Raw genomic sequence first — 11,944 nt, forward strand, 5'->3', positions numbered from 1 at the left:
CAACACATAGCTGATAATTCATCCAAAGCTACAGACTCAGTTGGCAATAGCTGTTGCCAAGACTGTGCTGTGCTCTGCAGAAGAGTGCCTCTTCCCGTAGAGAGTTCACAAAAGTGGGTGAGGGAAGAATGAGATTATTATCCGGGGGGGGGGGGTGTTATTTAGTAATGAAATGGCTCCTTGGCTTGTTGTGACATGTCAGCTGACAGCTGCAAAGAAGGTGTGATGAAATGAACAATTTTATTCCTATTACATACATGCTTTGTTTCTGAGGAGCATATAATGACCAAAGTACATTACCACACAAGGAAGATTTTCTGACAAGATCTAGGGCTTTTAAAGATCTGAAAAGAAGGCAAGTGGCTAAATTGATACTTGCACTGAAGTTCAGTATCTTGATCAAGAATCATCATCTGAAAACTGTAGCTTTACATGCCTTTCTTTTTATAGCTTTAAAGTTCCGAAGCACCCCCTTCTTGTCAGAGGCAAGCAGCTCTATGGTTATCTTGTACGTGGTTCTGCTCCTGATCTCTCATCCAGCTGCTTCTTTTGAGAGGTTCATCGCAGCAGTTGAGCTGTTTAAACTACTGTTTTCTGGTTTAAGTCTGAGCCTACAGCTTTCACATGCTGTTAAATTCAGCATTTCTATAGATGTGGAAGTTCCAGGTCATGTTATCTTTTGTTGTCTTAAAGGATTAAACCCATGTTCAATGCTTCCCTGAGGAAAAGAGTACTCATCAATTATCCATCCTAAGCACACAGTTCTCATGTGTGGGGTTTGCTTTTTTGTTCTGTTTTGGTTTGGTTTAAGTTTGGGTTCAGTGCAGAAAGAAATTCAAAACTTGTGGGTTGAGACAAAAGGATGAGAATACCTCTTTATGTAACCTTCAGCTTAGAGTTTATAGCTCATACGGAAGTAAGTAATTTTATTGAAGGACCAAGTATATACTTCACTCAGTTCCAGGGTCTTTCTCCATCTGCTACATTGTCTGCAAGGAGTCCTGCTAGTTCTTGTGTTGTTTCTGATGCAATTAATTTGTCTGTCGGAATAGGAGAGCTCCAGTGTGAAAGTATTTTGCCTTCACATATACCTATAGATGTGACTAAGGCAATACCTTCAAGGACATAACAAAGTTTAGTTTTAGTCCTTCAAGAAGAAAGGGAAATAAATTACACCAACAGTTAGTCAAAGAAAGCTGCTTTGGAAAGTAAGCAAAACAATTGTGCCACCCCGAGGGTGGTAGCTTATTTTAGACTCATTCTTTGCAGCAACATCCAGTATTGCATCAGCAACAGAATGTTAATGAATTTATACATATTTTTTTAAGCTGTGGTGTGATGTAAGTTGGGTGAAGTTGGGGGGAATTGGGGAAATTTACACAACTAGTAGAGATAGGAAGGCTAAATCAGGAGCGTTTTAGTGGGCAGTGAATCTGTTAGCTACATTGTTCTGTAATAACTTTGAGCTTATTCAGTGGACGCCTTCACTGGGGATATCATACCTGTATAGTGGGATTAGAGCACAAAAATATTTCCCTGCAGGCATGAGCACGTCATCTAAACCTGCAGAGAAATGGATTTAAGACACACCTGACTTCTCAGTACATCTCTATTGCTTAACAGCATGTAGCCCCCCTGCTTTCTTATTTAGATCCTTCTTCTGATTAACTCTCCACATGCTCTCTCCAAGTGGAGAGAACCTTACACTAGATTCTACTACTGCCTTGAGGTCCAAATATCCGTTCAGTATGTCTTTTACTTTATATGTTATAGTATTCTAAAGTAAAATAGCTTTAAGGTGTACAGGGTTTTCTTTGTCCAGTTTCCTGTGAAGTAACTAAGATGTTGAAGAGTGTGAATACTATTGCTCTTATTAATCTACACATATTGACAACAGAACTTACTTTCCACCGCTGCAAATGAATCCCACTCCTAAAATATCTGTGAAACCATGGAAAGAAAATCAGCAGATTAACATCTATTAGGATTAATTGAAGTAAGCAGCAAATAAGTAAATAACCAAAGCATTTCTCTGCACGATATCTTAAAAAGTGAAGAGAATTCTCTTACAAAGAATGGAAAACTCCTTGTTAAGAGTTTTCACTGATTCCCTCTTTGGCCTGTACAGAAAGAAAACAATAGCATAAAATCTGAACTTCAAGGGTCCCCATAGATCATTTTACACATTACTCTTTAGAGAATTTAAACTCAACATTGTAACTAAGTTGATGTCTTCCTTTCATCTAACATAAATTCTAACATAAATTCACATTTTTCTAATCAGAATGGTAGATCTGACTAGCATTTCCATGCCAAATACCTTAATACTTGCTATCACAGTGCAGTGGAGTTTTTTCTGCACTGTTGTTATTTTTTTCATTGAACTTTTACAATACCTTGGGTATCCACTTAGGAGAACAAAAATGCATTCATGCATGCAAAAAAATGTGTCTTTTCGATATAGCAATTCTTAAGATGCATATTTGGCATTTAAAGGCCAACTTGATATCAAGTACTACAGTGTAAACCTGTGGAGTACAACCTCACCAGGTATGATTCATTGGTAGATGAAGTGAAAATTTCTACGGTTTTGGGGTTTTATCTTAATTGCAGATGGCAAGGAGCTGGAGAAGTTAATATATTTCATCATCCTAATGGTCTCCCCTGACCCAATAATCTACCCATTCTAACATTTACATGATGTAACTGCAGCTTTTAGCTAGCAATCCTTACATCAAGCTTAGCTACTTTTGGATGAATTTAGTCCAGAAGCTTTTTCTTCCAGCACATGAGTCTTCAGATTTGGGTTTAGTCTTCTTGTGTAAATAAGCTCATTGATATTATCTTGGATTCTAGTGGACATTTATCTGTACTGCAAAACTTGACATTGTAACATATGATTGGAGCCTTATGAAGAGAAGCCCAGAGCAGAAACAGCAGGACTGCTGGAAGGTCAGGACTTGCACTGGCTGAGCTGTGCTAGAGAGCTCATACAGCATGTTTACATAAGTAGGTGCAGAAATGACTTAGTTTTCACAGATATATTAAAAAGAAGAAAGAACACTAGATATTAATGGATTTACAAGAAATATTCACTAATCTCATGCTTTGAGATTTAGCTTGTTTGTAAAATGCTGGTTGAATAAAGGGTTTTTACTCATTAAAGCCAAGAAACAGACTTTGAACAAATATGTAAGGGCTTTTTTATTCCCTCTGTGTAAAATCAGGGTGAATGTGACATATTTTCAACCTGAAATCATGTTGTGTGGAATATTACTATAAAATCAAGGACTTTTTTCAATAATTATTTGATTAAAGCATGAGTAACAGGAAAAAGAGGGAATAGAAAAAGGAAGAACAGGAGAGTGAGAAAGCTAACTTACAGCTTTTTGCTGCCACAGAGACTTATTCTGGAAACTAAGGTAGATTTTTTTTTAAGCTAGCACAGTGCCTTATTTGGTACACTTCAGGAATTAATCTGGGCACAACTGATATAGGGGATCATGAAGGATGGAAAGAAAAGGTCATTAAATTGAAGAACCTGTTGCTATGAGATGCTGTGAAGGGCTATTAACTCAAAATGACAGTAAACAATGGTAGAAAAGCATAGTGGGGAAACTAAATGCCATGGTCTAGATGCAAACTCCAAGTCAGGAAGTTCTTAAACACGTGTTTCCATGGTCGTCCAGCAAGAGTCATGGTAAATAGTTTAATATCCACTTTCTGAGATGTTTTCTCTAATTATTTGCTCCTGGCCACTATATGGGAAAGGATACTAGGCTATGTGGATCTTTGATGTGACCTAATATCATAGTTCTGATATTTTCTGTAGCTTTTTACCCTCAAATACGGGAGATTCCTAGTTAAGCTAGTTTTGATTTCTTGTTTGTTTGTGACTGTGTCTGTAGATATATTTCAAGTCACACGTACCACAATGTATTCATATATTCAAGGCACATACTCTGCTTATTTTGAGATGGTCGGAAAATCCTACTTCCTCAAGAAAAGAAGAATGTATAGTGGGGAAAAAGGTTATTAACTTGGGGAGGATTTTCAATATATTTTAATATATTTTGGCATTATCTGTCCCCAGCTCTGGTTTCTAACCCTCAAGAAGAAAAGGAGTTAAAGTTTCTAAGTATACAAAAACATCTTAATAGGAATCATTGCTTCTGAATCAATCTGTGCAAACAAGGGGAAGCTCTTTGCTAAATGAAGCATGATCCCACAGTTTATTCCTCAGGAGAACTTGGAGGGATGGAATAACCAAAATGGTGGTGGTGGGACAGAAGATGCAATATGTGGAAAATTCTGGGTATGGTTTCAGCCTTTGTGACAACTTGTAATTTAAACTTTCCTCTACAGTTATATAATCCCTCATGTGTGCTGCAGCAGGCTCAGCTTTTTTTTCGTACCCATTACAGTTTCTCCTTATGTATTTAGAGATGCAACTTGGAATTTCAGCTGTCTGTTTAGGAGAAAAATTAAGCTGTAATTCTAAGTAACATCTGTACAGACATTTGCTTGGAAAGTACTTTTAAACCACTCTTATTTTCAAATTTCTTTTTGATTTGTGAAAATTGAAAAGTGAATATGCACTTTTTAAATCTAGTCTTTATTTATCGCAGAAAACAATTAATTAGGAAGTATTATAAAAAATAACATGTGGGAAACCAGAAAAAAAAAAAGAAGTTAAAGCTATACCAGACACTATATGAGAAGCAATGTCTTAAAAGCAGGTCTGTCCCTTGTAGCAGTGAGCATTTTGCACTTGCCCTTTTACTGAGGACTGTGAGATTGTTTCTATGCAGCTGACTTTCACAAAAAACTTTTTCCAAGGCTGGAATTTTTTGCCTTCGTGTACAGCCTTAAAGTATCCTTGCACAGATGATCCTAGCAGGCATCTCTCACCTAATCAATCTCCTAGCACTACAGCAGCAATGGCAAGTAATGGCACATTGGTCTACCCTGGTTTTGCCTGACAAATACGCTCATCTTCCAAGGACTGAAAATAGCTTTTGTCCCCCCAGAATCTGTTTCAGAATAGAGGTAAGTAAGAGAAATGTAACAGTCATAAGAAGTGAGATTTGTGGACCCTCAGCCTTTTTTGCATCTCTTTTGTGTGAGTCAGAGCAAGCTTTCTGTTTATTCTCAGGCACAGATACTTTACGCAAGAAAAAGTAGAAGTTGTGATTTTGGAGTAGGTGAAAAAGAAATAGAGCTGTGGGGCACCTGAAGTGTCAGTAGATGAAATCCTTCTGTTTATTGTGCAGATGGAGAAGTATAGTTTTGACTATTTGACCTTTTGGATTCTGGATCTAAGAGTTTGATAAACAGTCATCATAAGGAGAAAGTGCCTCTGAGAACAGCACATGGTGAAAACCACTGGTGAGACACAATATATTTAATTGTCATGGCTTATATTGGATATCTAGGCTGGAAACCATAGCTTGAAGAAATGCCAAAAGGAGAGAAGTATATTTATTTAAAATATTTATATATGCCAGGGGTTCACTGCAAGCACGAGATTCTTCTGTGGGAGTGGAAAGGTGAATTGTAAATTATGTATTCTAACCCTGTTACTCTGAAAAATTGTAACCTCCTGTTAGCTCTCTGTATTTGGAATAGTGAAACAATGCAGACAAGGCCTTCTTTGAAGAGAACAGTGTCATGTTACGTAATGTCAGAGGAAGGTTTCCTCTTAGGCAAATTTGTATAAACTCTGACAATTAGGAATATAGAAATACAAAATTGTTTAATTTGAGGAATTTTTGTCCTTTTATGTGATTTGGAAGTGCAACTATTTTTTATTTGGATGTTTTCCCTAAATGTTGTTAACAGTTTGAAACAAAAATGATTTCCTGAGAATACACATTCATTTTCAAATAATAATGCAGCTAATTTTAAGTGAAAATAATTCCCATTTTGGGTCGAAAATATCTTGGCAACTGAAAATTTGCAAATTTACTTTATTTTATAGTAATAAAACTCAGAAAGTTTGCAACTCATAGAACATCACGTGTATTTTGCGAGACAAATTTCATACAGGAAATATTGTATAGCTTTATGCATTACTTTATATAGAAGAGATCTGAAAACCAGACATTAAGTAGAGCCTGTCTGGTGCCCTGTAAGAAATAGCCTATGCCCGGTGGTTTGCTTTATACATTCAAAAATCCAGCAAGGCGAGTGATCACCTGTTGATTCTTTACAAAGGCCCTCATTCAAAATGCTGAACATATAAGGCTTGTGTGCATACTTATGATTGGTATTAGATTTATATTCACAACTGCTGCTATTCCTTCCCCAGTCACCTGAGAAATATTCTGTTCTATGTTAAAATGGATATTTCATATATCATATTATTACAAGGTTTTGTGTCCAACTCTTTTGTTCTTCAGCATTATTTCTCTATGTACCATGTAAAGAACCATGTGACTCACACAGTATAGTTAACATAATGAAATGCTGCATTATAAGTACTCATGTTTGGTTCTCATGGTTTAATTGTATGCACAGTAGAAATGCTTTTTTTTACTTTGTGGAGACTGCAGTGATGAAGCAAGAAATTTTATGTTACTTGTGGAATGCTTTTTGCATCTTTTAAACAATTGTGTCATGCATTACTGGAAGAGTCGTCATTTCCAGTTGTAATTGATTTGCATGGCTGCCATGGTGTAATATGTAAAATCATGACAGCAGGGAAATATGGGAACAGGCAAGTCACCGCTGTGCTTAATCTGGGATTATTCCTTCATCATATTTTAAAGTTTAAGTTGCACTTGTCAGCTGGGATCATGGACTGTCTGATCCATTAACTACCCCTAACCCTTTCTCTTTCTAGAGGCTGATAGCATTGGTGTGGCTCAGTGAATTTACTGGAGGATATTCTTGCCCTTCAGTGTTATGAAGACTGCAGGAAACCCTCACTTGGTTATTCTCATTGAGGGTTAAAGAAAAGAGTAATTTCAGTGTATTTTAAATACCTTGCAAGAGAAGTGGCAATGGAACACTGGCAATGTTGCTGCTGCTGCTGACATGTCAGTTACTCCATGAAGTTTCCTGTCTTCTTCCCAAAATCATCCTATTTCCCCCACATTCTCAAATACCCAAAATGATCCTGCATGTTTCAGTATTGACTCAGTTTTTCCTAAAAATGCAGTCCTAATCCGTTTGACTCCCTGCTACATTAAATACCACTATGGCATGTTAGCAAGAGACAGTAATATTTATTTAGGGTCAAAGTGTCACTAGCTGGTTCCATTTGTGGGGATGCATGACTAGCAATAGCATTGGTAACAGCAAGCTGTCCATTCAAGGCAGATTAAAGAGGATGTAAACTATTCGTGTACATCTTCTGTACCTGTATGGTTTCATACCAAGGAGGTCAGAGCACTTCCTAGCCAGAACTCAGGCGCTCCCAGTAGTTTGGCAGATGAATGTGAAGGAAAAGGAGACAGGTGAGTATTGTGAAACATTCTGTTTCAGTTGTTTTATTTAAATATGAAAATTCTCTGAAGAAACAATAAGAACAACTAAAATAGGGTGATCTATGTAGTTTATGAGTTATTTATGCCTTTAACTAATGTTTTAGACAGATCCCATGTCCTGTGGTGATGGACTTGTTGAAAATAAACACACAGCACATATTCTGCCAAGCACATTTTCATTGCCAGGCAGCATTGATTTTCATTCCTCCACATTCGCCTGTTTGTTCGAGTTCCTGCACCACAGCTGAAATCTTCATAGCTGGCTGTTTGGTGACAGTTCAGCCACCTTTCCACTGACCACAGAATCCACTGCCAGCTCCCCCAGCAGCCCTGCACATGGGGAGAAGTGTGTGTTGTGGGCCCTAGGTAACCCTGCCACACTGCAGCCTGGGCTTGGTGCTGGCCTGCACTTGATGGGTGTCCCTATTTTGCAGCAGCCATGTGGCCACTCTGAGCACACACAGAGGACATGCCTCATGGGTCAGCCAGCCATTTTAGAGGCAGATGGGGAAGAAGCAGCAGGAAGGTAAGTTTATGTAGGCTTAGGATAACCTGCTGTTATCTCCTCCAGCAGTTAATCCTTATGGGTTGTATGATACAAGCCAATAAAGTCTGCTTTCCACCTGTGGGGCACAAAAGTTTTAATATCTTCTAAAGTCACAGGGCTGCCTTAAGGAGCAGAATGAGAGTGCAAATGGGAGCAGTTGGAGATTTGTAGGTGCTTGGAGATGTCTATCTAGCTTTTCCACTGCCAGCCGCTTCACATCATAACTGAAACCTGAGCACTCACCTCTGTGAGGAGGACAGGGAGGACACAGGGAGAGAATCAGAGGTGGCTGAGAGATGAGAAGGGCAGGAGGAAATGGCAATGGGTGGTGGGCAGATTTCCCAGCAACGGGATGCTGTCCTTCCAAAACATTGCGTACAATAAGAGGAAATGAAATGAAAACCCAAAAGCTATGCATACACTCCTTGCTAATTCGTGCTTTCTTTGCTTTTGTCTTGCTCTGTGTCGGCTTGTAAAGGGTAAGAAATGCAGGGTATAAACTAATTCTTATGTAGTAATCCAACATGGCTTTTTCTTACCTAAGTCTAATAGTTCTAATGTAGAAAAATAACAAATGAGTTGATGAAGATACCCTTACTAAAAAAATAGTAAAAAGCCAGAAACTCAGAGATGAAGTACAAAATATCTTTCAGCACAGGAGTCAGGGAAGGGAGCAAAAATACTAATGAGAAGTTTCTGTTTCTTATGAAAAGAAGAAATAAACATATTTGAAAATATTCTGTTTATTTCAATTTATAAGAAGGAAATAAAAAATTAGAGTGCTTAAAAATTAGGTACAAAATATTAAAAATAAAAGCAAATTTTAAATTACTGTTGACTCATTAAACAAAGATTTGTCTTGTGCTCAAGGCCAGTCAATACTGCAATACTAAAATTCTTACATTTTACAGATTCCTCCATTATACATGTTCCCACAAATAATTAAAGCCGATCTGTATAGCAGTTTGCCAGGTTCAACAAATCAAAAGATTTGGACCAGAAGCAAGTACCAGAGTTGAGGACACCAAATGGAATTTCCTCTTCTGGCATCCTCAGACAGCACTGTAGAATCACACAAAAAGAAACAGTCTCGCACATAAACAGATTTCAGAATTGTCTGTGAAATTTAAAATCAGCACTCTAAATTGCAACTAGAAACTTGAGTGGCATCCAGTGTAGAGCAGGTAAATTTCTTAGACATGGTAGGAAATACAGCCTGCAGCGTCCAAACTACAGGAAAAGGTAACTGTATGTAAACCACATTACAACAAGCTAGTTACATGATGACCAAAACATGGGTGGTTTGATTCTCAAAGAATGAGGTGCAGTCATCTCACCCAACACAAATGAACAAGCTTCTGTCTGAAAGAGCTTTAGTAGCTACTTCTAGGAGCAATTAGGGTCTTAAGAAACCTTAAAGATCTCTCAGTCTTGTTAGTACAAAAGTGTATCTATGGAAGCCAAGAGATACTACAAAAACTGTCACGATCCTCTCTAACTCCCCTTCAGTTTTGTTTTTTTTGCTTGACTGGTTGTGGTTTTGTTTGTTTGGTTGGTGGTTTTGGTTTGGTTTTGGGTTTTTTCTCTTCTTTAATTTATTTTTTTTTTAATGTGTGTGTAGTTTTGGTTTTGTTTGATTTTTTTTTTTTTTAATGAGACATTAGGAAGAAAATCAGAAAAAGGCTTCCTAAAGACCCAGTAGAAATTCTGTTTTCCCTTTCCTTTCCTGTCTCCTCCCTACTACAAAAAAATGGCCAACCTTTTCAATAATCTCCCTTCCTGTTTGAGCTGTGCTTCTTTTCTGACTCATCTCTTTTTCTCTTTGCCTCATACATATCGTTTCCTGTTTTTCAAGGTAAGAATTTTGATCCTACCCTGAGGACTGTGTTGTGCTCAGTCCTAAATTGTGCTCAGTCCTAAATTGTACTAAGTCCTAAAGGCAGATATGAAAGATGTGGATGATCTCAGATACAGCAGATGTTGTAACAAAATACAGGAATGATTTAAAATATAAGAAGTGAGTGAGATCTGGGGAAAAAAAAAAAAACAAAAAAAACCTAAAAAAACAGGGGAGAGGGAAGGGACCTGTTAAATGTGAATTTTGGCCAAAATCTATAACCTTACTATCTAGTTTCAACACGAATCAATACATTTCATTTCTTATTCCTCCCCCACTGCAGCTTGTTTTGTAGATAACTACCACAGAAAAAAAAAAAAAACAAACCAAAACAACCTAGACCAAAACAAACAAAAAAAACCCACCAAAAAAAAAAAAAAACCAAACCCAACCAAAAAAAACCCTTGAAAACAGTTCTAGATATATTTCTTCAATTCTTTCTTTTATAATCTTGCCTCCCTTTTTGCTGTTTGGTGTCTGGCAGGTGAGCAGAACCAACTTTTTAATGAAGATCTGACCGTTGTTTCCTTTGCATTTGTTTGAAATCAGTATTTTGTAAAAGATGCCTGTTTTTAAGAATGTTAGCTCAGGCAATGCATGTTCATTATTTCTTGCTAATGTGTCTTTATTTGTATAAACTTTTGTTATCACCTGAAAAGTCCCAACAGAAAGTATAGTGTGAGAGGGCAATGAGGCACTCAAATGATACTTACCATGCTTGCTCTCAGACAAGTTATTTTAAATATTACGTTCACATATTTATCTTCATTCACAGTAATAAAAAAATGAGTGATAAGAATATTTCAAACCATATGTATCGTCTTTTATTAAGAGTTTTGAGATGATTAAATAACTGAGATTGTTCCATGCAAGAAAACCACAATCTATAATGGATCAAATGGAAAATGAATAACAGATATTCAGTTAGACTACACTAGTTTCCAAGGTATTAGGTCGTATTTTAATTTTACCTGTCTGGCAAGTGTTTTTCAAAGAAGATTCAGAGAAGTTCAGAAAGAAATATGCAGAATCCAGTGAAATAATTAGGAATTATTATGATAGTATGAAAATGACTGCTCAGGTGGTTCCCGAGTTTTCAGGATGAATTGCCAAGTAAAGGTGTTCTGAAGCAAGATGAGTGGCAGTATCTTTAAAACACTGATTCTCAGACTTGTGTCTCTCTGCTTCAGCAGCCAAAAGATTGTCTGGGATCTGAACTCAGGCACCTTAAATTACTCATAAATCCCTATACTTCCTCTTAAGGCCTAAACCCTGCCACTTGTATACAAATAATAGGATTTTTGAGATTTGTGGGAATCTGAACTGTAGGGTCTAGATGATACTGGGATATGGACAAAAAGAAACAGGTAGAAAGACAATCAGTTGTGCTGGCAATATGTTGGTTGAGGCATGGCTTAAAAACCCATGAGCTATGTTTTTAGTTCATGCTGAAATTTTTGTTACATATAAATGAGGGAGAAAATGTAGCTTCCAAGATCAATGTCATTTACCAGCAGTTTGCCAGTACTTGTCACCATTCCAGTCTATGCATGGCCTCCTTCCCTCATCCCTCCTTGATGCTGGTGTCCCCCAGTTGCATTCATGGATAAAGTTACCTCCCTGCGTTTGCATTTGTTGTTATGGCTATAGTTAGTGCTCTAGTGCTCACTGCTACAAAGTTATCCTTGTCTTTGTAACCTCCATATTCTGTTATTGTAATTCATTCAATGTGGGATTATACTTGAAGGCCATTCAGAACCTACAGCTGTTGTGCTATGCAGGGGCCAGGTTGCTTGGTGATGATAGCTATAGAGAGAATATTAAACTTCATTTGTTCCAGATTTGCTTTCAAGATGTTGTTGTGGTCTATAAATAGCTTCTTGATTTGAGTATTCAGTGTTTAGGAACCTTCACTCTCTCTTTGCACTGCTGTTATTCTGTAAGACTGTTTTAGTCTTACCAACAAGGATTAAAGGAAGCAGTGGTAACTGATATAGACAAATTGCTGTA

Source organism: Lathamus discolor, chromosome 1, assembly GCF_037157495.1.
Source record: "Lathamus discolor isolate bLatDis1 chromosome 1, bLatDis1.hap1, whole genome shotgun sequence".
Classification (NCBI taxonomy): domain Eukaryota; kingdom Metazoa; phylum Chordata; class Aves; order Psittaciformes; family Psittacidae; genus Lathamus; species Lathamus discolor.